The sequence below is a fragment of the Triturus cristatus genome, chromosome 3_2 (genome assembly GCF_964204655.1).
Source record: "Triturus cristatus chromosome 3_2, aTriCri1.1, whole genome shotgun sequence".
Lineage (NCBI taxonomy): Eukaryota > Metazoa > Chordata > Amphibia > Caudata > Salamandridae > Triturus > Triturus cristatus.
Genome location: NC_140584.1, coordinates 368,060,234 through 368,081,213, shown reverse-complemented (window position 1 = coordinate 368,081,213; position 20,980 = coordinate 368,060,234). Strand labels below are relative to the sequence as shown.

The 20,980-nt window shown below is 45.1% G+C and overlaps 1 protein-coding gene across 4 annotated transcripts in view; it reads right to left on the bottom strand.

Annotated features, from left to right (window-relative positions):
* Positions 1-20,980, bottom strand: part of INPP5B (inositol polyphosphate-5-phosphatase B) — a 957,269-nt gene that overhangs the window by 139,593 nt on the left and 796,696 nt on the right. The window lies entirely within an intron of this gene.

Genomic DNA, 20,980 nt, shown 5'->3' with positions numbered 1-20,980 from the left:
CCCCATACCAGAAGTGACGCATCCGTCACTACTGTGAACTCTGGTTGGGGAAGGGAGAGGGATCTGCCGTGGACCCAATACTGGTTTGAAAGCCACCACTGCAGTTGGTGTGCAGTGCCCTCTGAGATCTGGACGCAATCAGAAAGATTGCCCTGATGCTGCGCCCACTGGAACTTCAGGTCCCACTGCAGAGCCCGCATATGCCACCTGGCATGATCCACCAGCAGGATGCAGGAAGTTATGAGGCCCAGCAGCCTCAGGGTCATTCTCACCGAAACCCAGGTTAAGGGCTCAAACACCGGTATCATAGCCCGAATATCCCGGACTCGCTGCTCCGGAGGATAGGCACGAAACTGCGCTGTGTCCAGAACCGCTCTGATGAAAAGGAGCTTCTGAGAGGGAATCAGGTGTGATTTCGGCACATTGATTGAGAAACCCAGCAAATGCAGGAGGTCCGCCGTAGTCTGGAGGTGGGAGACGACAGACTGGGGCGAGCCCGCCTTCAACAGCCAGTCGTCCAGATAGGGGAACATGGGAACCCCTGATCGGCGCAGATGAGCTGCGACCACAGCCATCACTTTTGTGAACACCCGAGGGGCGCTATTTAGGCCAAAGGGGAGCACGGTAAACTAAAAATGCTCATGGCCTACCATGAACTGCAGGTAGTGCCGGTGGGCAGGCAAGACGGGGATGTGAAAGTAAGCGTCCTGCTAGTCCAACGCTACCATCTAGTCTCCAGGGTCGAGGGCAGACAGGACCTGAGCCAGAGTCAACATCTTGAACTTCTCCTTCCGGAGAAAGGGGTTAACGTCCCTAAGGTCCAAGTTAGGGCGCAGGCCTTTGTCCTTTGTGGGCACCAGAAAGTAGTGGGAGTAACAGCCATGACCTACTTCTGGCAGAGGGACTCGCTCGCTGGCTCCCTTGGCCAAGAGAGCTGTAACTTCCTGTTGGAGAAGGATCAAGTGATCTTCTGACATGCGGCAGAATGCTGGGGGCATGGATGGAGGGGCAGTCTCGAAGGGGAGGGAGTAGTCCCTTCGGACTATTTGCAAAACCCACCTGTCTGATGTGATGGTGGACCAGTGGGGGAAGTGATGGTGAATCCTGCCACCCACGGTCTTTGGTGGCCCTGATGGGTCGGACTAGGAGGGTTTGGAGCCTGCTGCAGAGGGGGTGGTGGTGGACTGGTCCGCCCTCTAACCCACATCGCTGGGTCCCACATCCCAGGCTGCGCATAGGCTGGGTAGCTTGCACCGGCCTGTGGCCCCGGTTGGCACGTGGTGGGGCACCCCTTCCGTAGCTGCGAAAGGGGCGAAAAGCAGACTGCAAAGGGCGTGATGACACTGCAAAGCCCAAGGACCTGGCAGTAGCCTTAGAGTCCTCAAAGCGATTGAGCGTGTTTGCCTTGTCACCAAACAGGCAACGGCCATCGAAAGGCATGTAAAAAAGTGTTGATTGGACATCCCCGAAAAGCCAGACGTCCTCAGCCAGGCGTAGCGTCTGAGTGCTACTGATGTGGACACCGTCCTGCCTAGTGAGTCGGTAGTGTCCAGACCACACCTAATGGTATACTTAGCTGCGTCTCGACCCTCTGCAATGGCACGGGTGAGTACAGCCCGGACCTCCTCCAGGCATTGTGGCAGAACTCGCGCAACCTTGTCCCACACTGTGTGCTGGTACTGGCCCAAGAGACATGCGGTGTTCACTGACCGCAGTCCTAGGCTGGCGGACGAAAACATTTTCTTTCCAAGGTGGTCTAACTTCTTGGATTCCCTATCCGGTGAAGCAGGAGGGAACGCACTACCTTTCGATGAAGAGGCTTGGACAGCCAAGCTCTCGGTGGTAGGGTGTTGGGAGAGGAAAAGAGGGTCACTCGGAGCGGGGCGGTGGCGTCGGGCAATGTTTCTATGCACAGGAGACCCTGTGTTGGCTTGGACCAAGAGCCCAAAAGGACAACATTGTGCTTAGCTGCCTCAGGTGAGTGACGTTCGCGGGAATGACTCCGTGACTCGTCCCGAACAAAAGCCACAGCTCGAGATAGAGACCGGCGATGCTAGGACTGCGAACGGGTCATCCGGACAGTCAAAAACTTTATCCGACGTTTCCGCTGCAGCTTCAGCTGCCAGCAGGCATCGCACTCCTCGGAGTCGTGATTCTCTCTCAAGCACCACATACAGATCGTGTGTGGATCCGTTGCCGACATATGTCGCAAATAGGTGTCACACGACTTGAAACCTGAAGGCATCGCACACTGTTCCCACACGCTAAAAAGCATTGGTAAGGCCTGAAAACAAAAACTGGCCCAAGGAATCGCTTCTCCTGGATCCTCGTTAAGAGGCGGAAAAGGAGTAAACTGACGTCAGTGCGCCGGGAGGGACTTATCTTTCTCCACTGACGTCATATGGGTGGACGACGTCAAGGCGGAATCGTGTGGCGCCGTCCCCCGGAGTGCAGAGGTACTGCTGGAAAAAAAATCTCCAGATCCAGACTGACTCCAGGGGGATATTCTAAGTTAAGGAATCCGTGGCTAGATGTCTCTATCAGATATGAATTTTCTTTACTAGCTCAGCTGCACAGCAGCAGAGATTGCTACGACCAAAGTCTGTTTAGTTAACAATCTTGTATATTCATTTTGAAGCAGACATCTCTACTATGACCATGTAGCAGGAATACGCCAGAATCAACCGGTACTGCTACATTTATTACTCAGTGCTTTCGGTTATCACAAGACGTGCAATGTGACACTGGTCAACAATAACAAAGGACTGAGCAACCCATAATACATCTCATGTTCCAAGAAGAAAATCTCCATTCAGTCTATTACTGTAATTTGTCTGAAGAACAGAGCAGCCTATGGATGTGTTAACTGCTCACCATTAACCTTTTACCTACTGCAATACATTTTTTCTTGGATGCAAACATATACCCCATCTATTACATGCTGTAAACATGCCGTGACTGTACTGCAGGAAAGCAGACAGAGTCTGTGTGCTGGAAATGTGAAAGGCAGGGAGGCGCGGCAAATAATGAAAAGTTACACGTAAGTAAAAACTCATGGAAATGGTACAGTGAAGAGAATTAGGAGTGGGTTAGAAGAAAAGAATAATTCCCAATAGTAATAAATGAGGGAAGGAAGGAAATAAAAATCAAATTCTTCCCTGGAAAAGAAAACAAGTTACTTACCGGTACCAACAGTTATCCAGTATTTGTTTCTTTCATTGATTCACATGCCTGAATCATTCCCCGTCACCGAGATGGGAGTCCTACGGTAAAATACAAAAGCAGTGCCTGAAGTAATAAATAGGCTACTAAGATATGGCCTTTGGCCTTTTTAGCCTATGTCCTTTTTCAAAAAAGGACCAAAAGTTGGTTCCAGCCAATAAGCTGTCAGCACCCTCTAGAACACTCCCAGCACAAGTGGGACGTAAGTATACCCAAAAATCAAAGAGAACTGACTCCACGGGGAGGAGGGTGGGTTGCATGTGAATCTATGAAAGATACCAATACTGGATAACTGTAGTTACAGGTAAGTAACTTTTTTCTTATCCAGTATTGGGGTATCTTTCATAGATTCACATGCCTGAATCAGATTAGCAAGCAGTACCCTAATTGTACTGTCGTTAGTGGAAGGTGGCAGACGGGTAATTTTGAACTCCCAATAGTTATCCACTACCTTTACACAACGCATGCACTAAGCATTATACTCTATAGCAATGTTGAAAAAGATAACAACGGTATAACTATTAATGTATTCATATAGACACACATAGTTCATAAATCATAGTAAGAAATCAATCGTCAAATACATTTGTACAATCACTGAATGCACTTAAAATTAGACAAAGCAAACAACAAGAGAGTGTTCCTTATGAAACTTAAAGAAATCTGACTTTAGTTAAAAAGATGACGCAACACAGCCTGTCCATCCGCTGCAACTTCCTTTTGCACAGACTGGAGGCAGTAGTGTCTTGTGAACGTGTGGACATTCTTCCATGTCGCAGCACGGCATATCTTGTTCAATGTCACTCCAGCAAACAAAGCTGTAGACGCAGCAACAGTTCTTGTGGAGTGAGCTTTAGCTCTCACTGTTAGAGGTTTATTTGCTTTTTCTTCGCAAAATTGTATCGCAGAAGCCACCCATCTGGCGATCGCAGCTTTCGTTACTGCGGTTCCAAGTTTCCCTTGACCATAGGCCACCAGAAGTTGATCTGTTTTCCTTATTTCATTTGTTTTCTTAAAGATAAAATTTCAAACATCTTTTGATATCCATTGTATGTAGAGCCCGTTCTGCTGGACTAGATGGGTTTGGAAAGAAAGTTTGCAGTATTACCGGTTCGTTTAGGTGAAATTGTGATGGCACTTTCGGAATAAACCTTAGATTTGTCCGAAGGGCTGCGTAATTTTCTGTTAATTGAAAGAAAGGTTCTTTTATTGTAAACGCTTGCAATTCACTCTCTCTTCTCGCCGAAGTAAGGGCCAGCAAGAGAGAAACCTTCCATGTGAGAAATTTAAGTTCTGCTTTATGAATTGGTTCGAATGGTCATCTCATCAACTGTCTTAGAACCACATTGAGCTTTGACTCTGGAGGAGGTGCGCGCACTGGAGAAAAAGCGTGGAAAAGGCCCCTCATGAATTGTTTTATGAGAGTAGATGAACAGAGAGAAGGAGTCTGAGGAGATTTCCTGTACCGGGAAATTGCCGCCAGGTGAACCTTAACTGAAGAGAAAGTGAGGCCCGACTTAGCTAGCGACAGTAAATAAGGCAAAATCTGCTCAGTAGGGGTTTGTACTGGATGAACTTTGTTCCTCTCGCACCAGCAACAGAATCTCTTCCACTTCAGACGATATGTTTTGATTTGGCGAGTATTTCTCTACAGTCTTGTGAAATATTGAGATCCTTAAACTCTAGGAATTCAGGAGCCATGCGTGCAAATGAAGAGACTGTGGATCCGGATAATATCGTTGGTGATGACAGTAAACGAATGGGTTTGTCCTGCGAGTTTCAGGAACCAATACTGCCTCGGCCAACGCGGAGCAATCAAGATTAGGCGACAGCCTTCTGACTTCATCTTTAATAGAACCCTGGGGATCAATGAGATAGGAGGAAAGGCATAGACATAGATCCCTGACCATCGCATTAAAAGAGCATTCCCTCTTGACCCTGATTGTGAGAACCTGATGGCGTAAAACTGGCATTTTGTGTTCTCTTTCGTTGCAAACAGGTCCAGAGTTGGCATCCCCCATCTGAGAAAAATTCCTGTTCACCTGCGTCTGTTCTAGCTCCCACTCGTGGCAGCTGGACTGGGACCTGCTTAGTGTATCTGTCAGAGTATTGTGCACACCTCTGACATGCTCGGCCCTCAAAGAGATTCTGTGGAACGTTGTCCAGTTCCATAATTCCTGGGCCTCTCGAGATAGAGTTATGGATTTTGTTCCTCCTTGTTTGTTTATGTAGTAAATGCTGGTCGTATTGTCCGTACGGACCAGCACTGAGGAACCTCTTATCCTCGGAAGGAACGCCTGGAGAGATAAGAATACCGCCTTGAGTTCCAAGCTGTTGATGTGTTGTCTTTTCTGAATCAACGACCACTTTCCCTGGATTTGTAAATCCTGCAGATGACCTCCCCATCCCTCCATGGAGACGTCCGTCGTAAGAATGAAATCCGGGATACTTTGGAGAAAGGTTAAACCTTGAATAAGGTTCGCCGTCTGAGACCACCACTGAAGTGCCTCCACCATCCTTGTTTTGATTCGAATTACATCTTCGAAAGAGTCTACAGTTTGTTGCCACTGTTTCTGCTGTTCCTCCTGCAAAGGTCTCATCTTTAGCCTCGCTAAAGGTACTAAGTTTATCGCTGACGAGCACATCCCTAGCAGCAATTTGAATATTCGAATAGCAATGGACCTTCTTTTTGAAATGGACGTTGCCAATCTTTGAAGTCGCATCGGTCTCTCTTGAGACATGAATGCTTTGCATTGGACGGTGTCCAGTGATGCCCCTATGGGTGGAGACAAGCTGCCGTCGTCGGATCGGCTTCCTGCTTTGATGCGGCTTTGAGCAACCAATCGTCGAGGTATGGAAAAACGTGACACCCACGGGATCGCAAGGCCGCAGCTACTGGTGCTAGGCACTTGGTGAAGATCTGTGGTGCTGACTTTAAGCCGAACGGGAGCACCTTGAATTGATAGTGGGTACCAGCCACTGTAAACCGTAGATATTTCCAGTGTTTTCTTAGGTCCAGAACTGGTCGCCATTCTCCGGACTTCTTTTTCATTAGGAAGAAACGAGAATAGAATCCTCTTCCTTTCTGATTGGAAGGTATATCCTCTATAGCTTACTTGAGGAGCATGATCAAGACTTCTTTTTGTAGTAAGTGAAGACGAGGGGGAGGGGGACCAATGGGCGGGGTAATAGTTTTTGAATAAATTCTAGGGTGTGGCCCTTGGTGACTAGGTCCAACACCCAGTGGTCTGAAGTGATCTTGCACCACCGCTGTGCGAAAGTAGGATTTTTTGTGCCCATGGGTAGAGAGGAAAGATTGACTGGTACCCTGATGCACGCATTGCTTTCTGATCCTGTTGAGGAGTTTGCTTGCGACCTCCCTGGCGAGAGAAACCAGCTGTTGAGGATTGGCGATACGCTGGTGGGTTGTTAGATTGACGATATTGAGATTGATATTGTTCATTTCTTTGATATACTCCTTTGTAGGTGGTGAATCCTCATCCTCTGGCGCCTCTAAATGGTACTCTTCTATACTGCAGAGCCCCTAATGACTTTGCGGTATCTGTATCGTTCTTTATAGCCAGAAGAGCGTCATCAAAATGCTTACCAAACAGCGACTCTCCATCATACGCCATGTCCAGGATTTTAACCTGAACCTCAGTTCTGAAGGTAGCAGTAGCTTTCAGCCACCCCTGGCGTCGAAGTTCTGCCGCTCCTGCCAACTGCCTAAAATTTGTGTTTGCTATCTCCAAAGCGCAATCAATAGTCTCAGAGTCAGCCCTTTTACCTTCCCATAAAATCTTTCGAGCATCCTGTTTGTTTTCTTCCGGGATGAAGTCTATCACTCCCGCCATATCGGACCACATTTGACGGTCATAACGGCTGATAATGGCTAAGGCATTTGCTGCCTGAATTGATGCCGCCGCCATTGCCGAGAATTTCTTCCCCATGAGGTCCATCCTACATCCCCCTCTGTCCGGAGGAGTAGTAATTTGTGTGCCGGATTCTTTGACCGTCTCTGTGCGGCCTGAGATATAACTGAATCTTGCCTTGGATGTCCAACAAGATAAGATGGACTATCTTCAGGAGCTTTATATTTTTTCTCAACACGGGGCAGCACCGCTCGTATAGATGCTGGCCTCTTTATGATCTTCAAACCCTTCTGCCAAATATAGTCGATAATCGCAATCGACCGTACAATCCTTCTTGTGTCCTCTTTAAAATCATGAAGAAAACAATCTGTCTGTTTCACCGTGATAGGTAAGTGGAACCTATTGGTGCCCTCTGCATTAAATTGTGAAACCCCCCGATGTCCTCTGGGGGCGAATTCGAAGGTAGGTGTGGAGGAGGTGACGGCGTCGGAATTATATAATCATCCCAAGGATACGGAACAGCAGTTGGATCCGGTAATTCTCCTTCTTCCACTTCCTCTTCCGAAGAGGAAGTGTTGTGAACTTCAGGGTCAGCTGGAACTGGACTTGTTGCATTCACCGGTGTACTGGGTATTTGAGGCTCTGGTACTGTCACCGGTACCTCCTGTGGAACTGGAGCTTGTGGTGGAATTTGTTGAGGAGGGAATCTCTGCCGATAATCTGCCAACATGGCCTGCAGATCCTGAATCCGTGACGGAGGTAGATGAGCTATTTCTCTATGGTGTGCTTCTTGTCGAGGATTAAACTGATAAACATGATGAGGAGCCATGTATTGCTCCTGATAATAATACGCCTCATGATAATCTTTTTCATCATCATCGTCATCTTGGCATTTCACATGTAGCTCCGATGGATTATGAGCTACTCCATATAGACCATCCACATACTCCTCTTCATCATCATCCTCCTCAATATAACCCTCCAAAAGGTGAGATGGTCTTGCAAAGGTGGAGAAAGAAAAGCCTCATCATCATCCGCCTCAATATAACCCTCCAAAAGGTGAGATGGTCTTGCAAAGGTGGAGAAAGAAAAGCCTTTGAAACGGTCATGGTGTGAGAAATCCTCATCAGCGGTGGCGTCGACGGTCCAGAAATTACTATTGAAGGAATCCCTGTAGTCGAGGGAACTGTCGTCGAAGGTATAGCAATAGTCGACGGACGTGTCGTCGTCGATGGTGCCTTCGTCGTCGACGGTGCATTCTTCGTCGACGGTTCCTTCGTCGACGATATCTTTTCTGACGGTTTCTTCGTCGATGATGAGTCGTCGATCGGTGAAACTAATGGAGGTCTTGTCACAATAGAGATCTTAGTCGATGAAATAGGTGACTGAATTGCTGTTGTCGTGACGGTTGCCGTCGACGATGGCGTCATAAAGTCACACATATCGTCGACGATGACAGGGAAATCGTCGTCGACACAGATTTCTTTACATGTTTTCTACTCACAGACTCACAGGGTCAGTAGAAGACGATCTTGGACTTTTTCTTTCTTTTTTGACAGGCGTAGAGGTGACAGATAGAGATGGCTCAGAGGAGTGTTTGGAGCTCCTCTCTTTACTCAAAGGTTTCTCCTGGGAAGAATTGATATGTTTCCTTCCCTCACCTGAAGATCTTTCCTGTGATCTAGCCCTCTTGTGAGAAGTTGAAGGCAATCCTTCTTCCTCATCTGAAGAGCGATGCCTGCTCCTTTGTAGATTGAAGCCACAAAAGCAATCTTCCCTCTCTGTCCTTGAGGGTCTTATTATAAAAGGTGCAACAGATTTTACAGTCTTTCACCTCATGCCTTGGATAAAGGCAATAAATACAATCTTTATGCAAATCATCTACATGGACCCTCTTCTTCCCACAGGTGTTGCAAGGGCGGAAGAGGCCTTTCTTATCTGACATTTTCTTCAGAAGAGCTGAATAGAATGAAAAAACTGAGTAGCACTCAGGGAGACTCCCTTCCACACTACGTGCGGTGAAAATCTGAGGAGAACTTGCTTCTGCTTGGAGTGTTCTAGAGGGTGCTGGCAGCTTATTGGCTGGAACCAACTTTTGGTCCTTTTTTTAAAAAGGACATAGATACGCTACTAAGATATGGTTGTTGGCCTCTTTAGCCTGCTTTTGTATTTTACCGTGGGACTCCCATCTCGGCGACAGGGAATGATTCAGGCATGTGATTCTATGAAAGTCATCCCAATACTGGATAAACACTATACCCTTGATTATTACACAGCAAAAAAGAGTAAACATTGATAACTACTGATATTTACAATTTTTGAAAACATTGCAAAACACTGAAAAACCCAACTGGTATTCAGAAAAGACAGAAACTGAGAACAGGAAAGCCTCGATATGCCCTACCTAGAAACTTCCTCGCCTTGAACAACAGAAACTGCAGTGATACTCCTCACCTCTACCCTATAACCTATACCAAATGGCAGTACTGAGGAAGAACAAATACGGCAGCCCTTTGCTAAAAAGGCTCTTAAGGGAAGTCCCATCTACATTATTCTTCACATCAACATCTGGGTTTCCACACGCCAGCCAGAGAAATGTATTCAATGCACTTCAACTGTCTAGGAACCCTGTACCACCCTCCATCTGGTGCCATACTAAATAAAGGGCCACTAAAAATGGATCCCAGTGATACCAGTATTCAGACTCTCATCCTATACAGAGTCCAACTGCCATACACACACCACACATGCATTGCACATACACACACTGAACACAAATAGAAAGTGAACACTACTTCACAATGTATTAACTATCCACAATCCAGATTTGTTTCCTCTAACTTGTTGACTTTATGCTAACTTTAACCATGTACAGCTCTCTGATGCCTTTTAGCTAGGTTTGTGCTATAAAAATACCATATACATACATACAGACACATATGCAGCACAAAGATTCGGGTCACACATAACAGCAGAACCTTGCACAATAGGGGTCTGTACAGTACACTCTCATGCACACACAGAAAAAGGTCTGATCACGTTCATAAAAGCTTAGTACACTGCCACCACCCTCTATGTGACTTAACCAGGGTATGGGTAGTAGTGCTACACCAGCTAAGAAGGTAAATGTTGTGCACACCTCCAAGCCACAGCATAGGTTTTGGACTCACATTACCAGGGACAGGCTCAGAACTCTATGCACATGCTAGATTACCATGTGCCAGGGCTAAATAAAAAGTCAGTATACCAGTTTTGACCTGGAATCGGGCACTCAAGGCAGAGATTTGCTGCTGTTTGCCATGCAGGGGACATTCAAGCATAAACAATGTGCATCCTTGTGTAGAAAATGTGTGGACAGCATGCAAAAGAAGCATGCTTAATAACAGGATTGGACAACATTTGATGAATGAGTGCCAAAATCATGTTCCATATATGGGTGATTGACATATGAAACAAATGTGTGAGAAGCAGGTGGGGCATGCATTAGAGTACAACTTGTGCAACGAGCATGTATGAAAAACATGATCAAAAACCATGTGCCACACGCAGATATGGTGGATGTATGTTGATGATGAATGAAAATCTGATGCTTTTCAGGTTCTAGGTGACTTTTACGTTTGAAAATAATGTGTTCAAAAGATGTCACATCTATGGTAGTAATGCTACTTTTACAAAATAACCCACAAACACCCTAGCTTATTAGACTGATTTTTACCAAACCCCAAAAGCACGATGCCTCCAAAGTATGATGCATAAAAATAATTTGATACATGTTTTTCGTGATAAAATACATTTGGGCTCCATCTCAGACTTCCAAATATCCAAACTACTTTTCACCTAATATCCTCAACATTTAAGCTTTCTTGAACCCTTCCAGACCATAACAAGTGATGTAAAAGTTTACATCTGAGATCCGTAAGAATGAAACTGTGCCATTTAAATTGGTCAATGAAGAGTAAGCATATACTTCTCATGTGCATGAAAACACAGTATGTAAGAGTAAGCATATACTTCTCATGTGGATGAAAACATAGTATGTAATCAGCGCCAAAATAGCCTTACATACTCATCACAGTCAGTCACTTGTATTAATTTTACGTCACCCTAAGCTCTTTGTACCCGTCTGGTTTTGGTTCCTGCAACTGGGAGGTCCATGAGGTTCAGAGGTTTTTGGCTTAAATGTAGAAACCCAACTGCACATGTGCATTTGTGTAAAGGTATTCAATGCGTAAATATGACTGATCAAGAGTACTGGACAAAGTGCATTAAAAAGTGTAATCTGGGCATTAAAGGAAGGTAGATTTTTAGTTGCCTGTGAGAAGTACCAACAGCTCTTCAGGAGGAAGAAGTAGCTTGAGGTCCCACGCAAGCTAGAGACCAGGTAAGTCCTCCCTTTTTTTCTGCCTCCATACCTACATCACATATACTGCTGTGGCTATGAAGACCGATGAGCAATCATTCCTGTTGCATTTTTGATCCACACTTCTATCTTTCTGAGGTGTCTGTAAGTCTCTTCACATTACAGATGACCAATGAACCACAGGAGGAGGTAATGGATGTGGAACAAGACAGCCTGGAATCCTCTCTCAAGTACATATTGAAAGCCATCCATGATGTCAAACATCTGCTGGAACCAAAAATCGATTCTGTGACAGTGAAGTCAACCTCTTAAGGGGTTATGTTCAGAAAATGGGCAACAGGGTGACAGAAACAGAGAAAACAGTGAAGTCTATGATGGAAGATGCAATGACCTTGCGGGGGACAGGTGGATGAACTTCACAAAGAAAATAAGCAATTTATGACAAAGCTTGAATGTAAAGCAGGGAACTAGAGAAGGAATAATATTTGAATAGTGGGCATTCCTTGAAGGATGGAGGGACTAAGCTCTGAACATTTCTTGGAAGACTTTATTCTGAACACCCTGAGGCCATCTGGCATTTCCAAGTTATTTTCAATAGAGAGGGAGCACAGAGTCTAAATCCCTGTGTCACAGCCTGGAGTATTTACCGCGCTCTGAACACCTGGCTCTACAAGCCTTAGCCAAATATGATGATGATATCATCAAACCATCTGATAAGGGTGGCGCTATAGTCATCTTAAATTCTGATGACTGTAGGACTGAATGTCTACGTCAGCTTCATGATGAGAAATCCTACAGAGCTCTAAATGAGGACCCTACCCAGAGACTCCAACAAACAATTTTGGAACACAGTGAAGAGGCACTAAATGAGGGATGGATTACAGCGCAGCGCAGGAAGCTCAGTTCTTACGAACTAAATTCCCCATTACCCCTTATTTTTACATACTTCCAGAGGTACATAAAGATCAAAGACCTCCCCCTGGAAGACCCCTCATCTACGGACAGGGCTCTATTTTGGAACCTTTGTCTACTTTTGTAGACTTCTTCTTAAGACCCATTGTACAACAAATGCCCACGTATTTGCAAGATACAAAGGATGTATTAAGATTACTACCCTCAATTGAATTCGACATGGAGAGAGACTATTTGGTCTCTTTCGATGTTGAATCTCTTTATACTTCAATTCCCCAAGATGAAACCTTGGAGACAGTTATGTCAATTTTGGAGGCTACCGATTTGCATTCCATCACGCCTGTTCATTTCATCATGGCACTTGCCCGGTTGGCAATGAAAGAAAATTTTCTTCAAATATGAAGACTCCCTATACTTGCAAACATCAGGGACAAGCATAGGAAGTGTGTCCATGTATTTGAACAGGAACATGTCTTAGCTTCCTCTAATCCCTTTTTTGCATCTATCCGCTTGTGGAAGCGATACATCGACGATGTGCTGGTCATTTGGCGGGGTGATCAAGATTCCATCGTTGCTTTCCATCACTGGCTGAATGCACAGAATGATTTTTTGGAGTTCACAGTTGAGATGAGTAAGACCAGACTGGCATTTCTCGATCTGTCCATTTTTGCCACACAACAGGGCCTTGAAAGTGAGATTTACAGAAAACCTATGGCGAGAAACTCTCTACTCAGATATGACAGCCAGCATCCAAAAGCGCTCAGAGACAATTTACCCTACGGACAATTCCTCCGTGTCCGGAGAAATTGTTCTACCTCAGAGTGCTTTGATATACATACCAAGATGCTGACTACACACCTTTTGGAGAGACACTATCCCCGCAGACTAGTGAGGCGCACTCTAAAGAGAGCCATTAATAATCACCGAGAGGCTCTTCTTGAGCCACCAGTGCAGAAACCACCCTTGGACAGGTTGACTTTTGTACATACATTTAGTACATTATCCAACCAGATACAGAAGAGCATTCGACACCACTGGCGTCTGTTAAATTGCTGCAAAGAGAAGATTGCTTTGCCATTATTTGCATTCAAAAGAGGCAGCAATATTAAGGATAGATTGGTTCATACACGCCCCAAGACACCATTGCCGAGACAGTTAGGCACACTATGGGGGCTACCAGCAGCCACAGGTCATCATCCCTGTGGTGAGTGTTCCATTTGTCCACAGACTTCACACACTACGTCTATTGAGATAGGAACCCACAAACCATGGGTACAACATCAGTTCACCAACTGCAACAGTAGTAACTTGATTTATCTAATCACCTGCCCGTGCCAGATAAATTATGTGGGGATGACAACTCGCAAAGTCAAGGCACGGATGCTAGAACACAAAAGCACTTTTAGGTGTAAAAAGTTAACTACGAGACTCATGAGACATTTCTCTGAACACCATGGACCAGAGGATTTCAAATGGACAGTTCTGGAAAAACCCAACATACCCCTACATGGTTAGTGATATCTCTAGATACTTGTTTATAAAAGAGCAAAGATGGGTATATAAGCTCCATAGTGATACTCTGGGTCTGAATGACGACATACCTTTGGTGAGTCTATAGCTGGCGGTTTTCCATTCCCTAACTGATCTGCACCTCCCTACCAGACATTCACTGTTTTTGATATTTGCGGTGGAAACCACGCCCTTTGTACCTAGAGTGATCTTAATCCTAGCTCCATATAGGTTCAGAGGGCTTGAACGATTGTCGGGTCTTTTATTCGGGTGGTTATCAATAGATGCATCCTGTTGTGCATTTTGAGCATACTATATTAATAGTTAAGACTGCAATTTGCAAACATCTGGAAGCCCAATTGCCAGGGGCATCCCATACGATTGAACCTGATCAGGCACTTTGAATGTTTGAAGCAAGCTACAGCTCTACCGTATTAGCAGCCATGACATTTATTGATGCTATTGAGAACACTTGCAGTGTGACTTTCTTATTACAACTAGTGAGTGAGCTACGTCATGCTGCAGGTCTATGCACTTACTGGTTTTAACATAGTCACAGTGTTCCTAGTGTCTGGTGCCGTCTGGTTTACTATGTGTTGACTTTGTACAGTAACGCATTTTGGGACACCTCAGATCGCTATAGGACCCTTTAGAGGAGTTTCTGTACTCAGACTTTTGTAGAGGTTGTACACTTGCGCACTACATTCATTGCTTATTGCAGCGGCACTTCGTAGTTCAGCATTTGTATCTTGGAACTACAAAACACGAGCGCATGACGTCATGCTGTAGTTCGACGTGATTACCGCGGCTCTGTCAGTGCTTCGCATTCTGCGCTTGACGCTAGAATCCCGCGCCGGAAGTACAAGGACTAACACTAGGCGTTCTTACGTATTTAAACCCACGTAGATGGTCTCTCTGTGCCTCCTTCCCTGACTCGGCTACACGCAGAGGTACCGACGGACAGGTCAGTTGGTGTGAGACGATCTCCTGTGTTATTTGGTGGCGTTCTTTTGCGCTGGCATTGCAAACCAAAAATCGCACGCTAATAACTCCACTAGGAGCTATGCCATGTAAATGCTTGCTTTTGGTGCAGGGATTTTCTCCCTTGAAATTCGGCGACATTTTCTATGCCATTATTTACAAGCTAATGCAGCACACTTTCCGTGTACCCACGCCGTTTGTTGTCTGATGACATTCACTCATGCTGGCAATTGCAACCATTGTGCCTTGTTACTACATGAGGAGGTTTTCGTGGCAGGTCTATCCCCTCCTGTTATGTGGAGATAGCTTTCACTCTGCCATTTACAAACTGTAGCAGCTAACTCTCCTAGTAGTTGTGCCCGGGTAGCGCAATAGGCAGTGGTTCTCTTGATAATGCACCAGTCAGTGCTTTTCTAGATAACGCTTCTCTGGTTCTCCTTGATTGACACTCCGATTGAGGCAATATGCACATAAAAATTTGAGTCTGTGCCATTGCCTGTATAAAATGATGTGGATTGATTATCACCTTGTCTACATCGATTCACATTATATATCCTAGCTACGAATACTGCCAGCTTTTTAGCTTTTTAGACTTTCCTGACCGAGAACTAGCGCTTTCTTTTTTAAGAGTTGAGATATGTGTCAGTATGCATTCTGAGTAGACATACTGGATACATTTGTCTATGCTAAACGAATAAGCACTTGGGGCACTGTCGTTAGCATTGTTTCTGCGTGAGTCATGCTCTGCCTTCTTTCTTTTTTCCCCGCAGAGCAGGGCCCCATCTTTACCTGAGAAAGGTTCCAGGGAGGTGAGGTTTGAACCTTGATCATGCAGGGTAAGCAAAGATTTGCTGCTTGAGTGGGCATACCTCGTTGTTTGTGTGTTTCACTATTTTTCAAGCACAGAGTATGGTAATTGATTTATATCTCCATAGGTGATGATTGCACCCCGTGATTGAAGGTTTCGCATCAAGCGAGGTTGTATGGTTTTAATTCACTTTTTGCTCTTATGTAATAAGAGTTTTATGGATATGCAGTAGCTACAAGAGTATAGGTCCTGAAGAAAGCCGTGGGCAATTACCAGTTAGGCTGAAACATGTCGACCCTTTGTTAGCAGTCACTGTGTTTACTGCTATGATTTAATAGCAGCTACTAAGGATTACTGCATTTTTTGTTTTTCATTTTTACTAGGTGTGAGGAGAGATATACTGTCTAGAGTTTCTAGTCTTTCCACATAACCTTTTTAACTTTGTTTTTCTTTGCACTGCATCACATTAGATTTTTTCATCACTAAATACACTTTTCTGTATCTATTGTCTGCCTCGGGTTGGTAAGGCATTTTTTGAGAGCACAAGAGCTTGCCATAGAAGCAATTCCTTATGATCAAAGGATTGTTCTTCTGGGTTTGGCGGATGACCAAATGATAACATTGATCATCTGAGCTTGACACTTTAGCTCTACCACCTAAAGCGTTTTGATGGTAATCCTTGCCCTGCTCTGAATGCCTAAGGTGATAGAATTGATATCCTTCATTTAGTGTGTATATTCCCATTGTGCTTCTTTATTGACCCCCAGTTAGTTTTTGTATGTTGAACAGCCTGGAGTGCCGACAAGAAGACTGACTGCATGTATCTTTGATCACCAAGACAGGAATGCTATCCTACAGGCAGTCTGACAGAGCGATCACTTTCAGTATGAGAATGCGACAGCCCAAATATTTCCAGACTTTACACTTATTAAACTTGGAAGGTAAAGACTTAGCTTTGAAGAGATTCAAAATGTCCTTGTAGCAAGAGACATAGAATACATGATGATGTTTCCAGCTAGACTATGAATAATAGCAGAAGGGAAAGCGTTGCACTTTGGGACTATAGAGGAGGCTTGGGATTGACAGGAGGGCTGGAGACCTGCAAAAGACAAAGATTGTCGCCGGGGCGGAGGAGAGACAGAAAAAGGACTCTGACCATCATTGAGCAGTTGGAGACAACAGCAAACAGTCGATGACAATTCTGACCAAAACAGAGACGCGTCTGTGGAGGTGGAAGGATTGAAGGGGCAGGATGAGCTGTGAGACAGAGAGTCGGTCTGCTGCGAAATAGGAAATAGAAACTGGGACACGGCAATTGTGCAGAGGGCCTCCACAAAGGGTCAAGATGAACGGGCTCATAGAAATATACAGGTGAAGTCACTGAAAGACATGTAGTAATGGACACACCCAAGTTGGGGTGACAAGCACTTTGCATATTGGGAGGGCAGGTAGTTTGGAACCTGCAAAGCAGGGCATTAGGGTGGGGGGAGTTGGGTAACAAAAAGCAACTGTTTTGTGGGTTTTTGTTATTAAGACACATAACTAAAATGGAAGGATGAGTAGAATCAATGCGCCACGAGGGAAGAGAAGGAAACACAGTAAAACAGGGCCTACCATTTATTAAAACGGACACACACGGAATACCCCTAACACCGCTACATTGATTGCTCGACTTATTGATTGAAAGTTGATGTCCAGAAAGGTCAACTGTCTAGGCAGCAAAATAAAAAGGCAGGTGGTCATGCTGTTCCTCAGGCAACATGGACCAGATGTGTTTATGGTCCAGGAGAACCATCTGAAAAGTAATAGCTGTAAAGCGCTCGAGGTGTATGGCTGTAAGTTTCTCACCCACTTGGGATATACCTCTCACTGGGGAGAGGGGGTAGGGATTCTAATAAAAAAAGAACAGTGCCCTATGTTACCCAAACACCATGGGTTGATTTATCTGGAAGATAAGAAATGCAGACGAGGGTGTGGGGTTGGAGGTCTGTGAACCTGTGCTCAATCTACGTACCACCCAAGTTACACCCCCCAGTGTTACAAGCAGTGAGTTATCGGTTTCTGCAATTAGCAGACCGTATCTCTAGGTTTGAGGGAGACCTAAATATGGTAGCCAGGGAAAAGCTAGACAGACAACCCTTCAGAAAGACGAAATACATTCTATCTGGGAGCACACAATAGCCTGTCTCAAATAGATTACTTCTGAACACATAGCATTCACACATGTCGATTTGTTGGGGCATGAAACATGGCAGAACACAATCAGGCCACCCACTAAATGGCTCGAGCTCAGAAGTGGATAAAGTGAAATTAGAGAGGGATGATATGTCGATCCACCTTAAATATAGGGAACTTACAAAGGACATGCACAATGCAACAGATCAATACTTTTCAGAGAATGTGGGGATAGCTGATTTGGATAGAACACTCTTGGAGGTAATAAAAGATTTAGGATGGATGTGACAGGGGAGGAGCTCCTTGGAATAGAGAAGGCGCTTTGCTCAAATCAGTGCCAGGAAATGGGGCATCATATCCGTCTGAAACAACAGGAATACAGGAGAGTTTCTGAAGGGGATGCAAGCACCAGTTTCATTGTCTCGCACCGTAGGCTATATGTAGAAGGTAACAAATCAGGCAAGCTGCAGGCCTGACTGGTCGTAGACAACAAAACAGGAACTGGGTATTCGAGGTGAAGTGACGCTCAGGGCAGACCATACACAGTAATGAAGTAGCAAAAGCCTTTGCAGGCTATTATAAACAGGTGTACATGCCAGCTACAACAATTAACTCTCAGTTGATTTTCTCAAAGATTTTAAATTACCACAGTTTTCATCCAAAAACAGACAAACACTAGAAGCCCCACTGACAGCTGATGAAATTAACCTATTGGGCGCAGGGTCATGACTGATTTGCATATGGCTGGGTCCAAACTGGAATGGCATGGTGAGCAAAAAAACGATGGATTTAGGCCCAGATCATCTGTACTGGGGTGATTGTATGACATTGTTCTGCATTCTGTCCATCAATTGTTGTTTTTGCATTTGTCACCCCGAGTGGGACGGGTATGCCCAGACGTGGGTCCCGTGCTATCCATGCCACTGGAGTCAAGCTATCCTGGCTGATGAGGGCTGAAAGCCCGAAGCCGGTCCCAGGATGCTTGTTTCCAGTCCAGGGAGGACCTGGCCTGGCAGTTCGGGCTGGACTGTTCCCATTGGGCGCAGGGTCAAGACTGTTTTGCATATGGCTGGGTCCAAACTGGAATGGCACGGTGAACAAAAAAACTATGGATTTAGGCCCAGATCTCTGTACCGGAGTGAATGTATGACATTGTTCTGCATTCTGTCCATCAATTGTTGTTTTTGCAGATGAAATTAACACAGCGGTCAGGCGAGAGAAATCGGGCAAAGCAGCAGGGGTGAACGGTCTTCCTATGGTAGGCTGACAAATCGCCTGTCACATATGTTTGAGGACGCCGGAGTACGAGACAGCTCCCATATGTCCAACAAATAGCCACAATAGTGGTAATATTGATGAAAGGCAAACCACATGATGATTGTGCCTCATGAAAATATCTTGCTATTAAAATGAAGAGGCTAAGATCCCTGCGAAAGCCCTATTATCTAGATTGCTAAGTGTCATATCGTCCTTGCTCCTTCTGGACCCATCAGGCTCTCTATCAAACAGGGGAACAAAACTCAATTACCTGAGGCTATATAGGTGGACTGCATATAATAGGAGAGTGTAGGCCCTTACGCTGGTGATGTCCTTGGAAATAATTATAGTGTTTGACACATTGTAACGGCCATATATGTTTAAAGTATTTAAAAAGAAGGGCTTTGGCCCAAGCTACAGGCGGTGGGTCGAGCTCCTCTACTTACAACCATGGACTAGGGTAGGGTTCAATGGGGTGATGTTCAGTCCGGTCCAACTTGAGAGGGAAACTAGGCAGGGATGTTTCCGGTTCCCTAGGATGTTTGTGCTACGTTTGGAACTGCTTGCCACATGGGTTAGAAAATACCTTCTGGTTAGGACATTGCTTTGGAAGGACACATGGATTTGTGGGTTCCAACTTGTCATAATTTCTTGGGAAGCCTACACTTGTGAACATCTGAGGCTGATATTCATACTCCTGGTAATCCTCTTCGCATAAACCCCACCTTATAATCATGCCATAACACAGTGCTATAGGTTGCATCAGATGCTTGCTCCAGGTCACTGACATAAGCTTTAAACTCTGAGTCTAGTATGTGCAGTGGGAGTTGCGTGAAAACCTTCATCAGAAACCTTCATCAGAAAATGCAGGAAAGCCAAAGCTGGAAAAGGACTTTCTGTCATTGACAATGCTATTTACAAAAGTACACTCCCATCAATGGGGGCATTGGAATTGTCACTGACAGAGCCATCGACAGGGAGATGATTGTCACCACAGGGATCGCTGACAGTGTTGTCTTTGGTGAGGGTTGTTGCTGATGGGACCATCAACAGCAGCTCCCTGGTCAACCATGATGGGAAACTGCTGGTGGGCTTTACTATTGAGGTGGCTGTCAACCTGATGGTACTCGCCCATGGAACCTTCATTGAGGATGGAAATGTTTGAGAGGATGTCAGATGCACTGGAATTTTGCTCAGTTTTTTGTGTAGGTTGTTTCTCCTCCTTTTTAATGCCTTTCACATGAAAGTTCCAGATTCTTCTTTTTTGTGTTGTTTTTGTGGAAGTGCTTGGTCAGATTCTTCCAGACGAGGGGCCTTCCCTTTAGAAGGGAGAATTATTTTCTTTTCCAGCAAGCTAACAGCCAACCTTTATCTTTATCCTTAAGGGTCTATGATGGGAAGGTCTTGTAGTTATTGCAGCAAGATGCTTCATGAGTGGAATAAAGGCAATACAAATAAATACACTTATTGTGAGGATCGACAACGCAAATATTTTGTCCCCAATCTGAGCAAGGCTTGTACAGAGATCTTTCTCAGCCACACTGTCATTTGGTAACAGTTAGCTGTACCTCTGGGCCAGTACTCAGGTGAAAATCTCAGACATTCCTATAAAACAACTCACAGTTTGATAAATGTTGAAGTTAATACTTGCTGAAGTCCAGGAAGGATGAAACAGAGGTCAAGGAGCAACAGGTATAAGGTCAAGCAAAGGTTAGAACAGAGCTGTCATGTATGACATGCAGTAGAAATCCGAGATGTGGTGACTATTGAGGAGTAGAGAACTCAGCAGTACTCCCTCATTGACTAATATTCAGATTGTTTCAAATGAGATCAATATGTTCCTAAACAAACACTGCTTTTGAGGCCTATGACCATTTTAACACT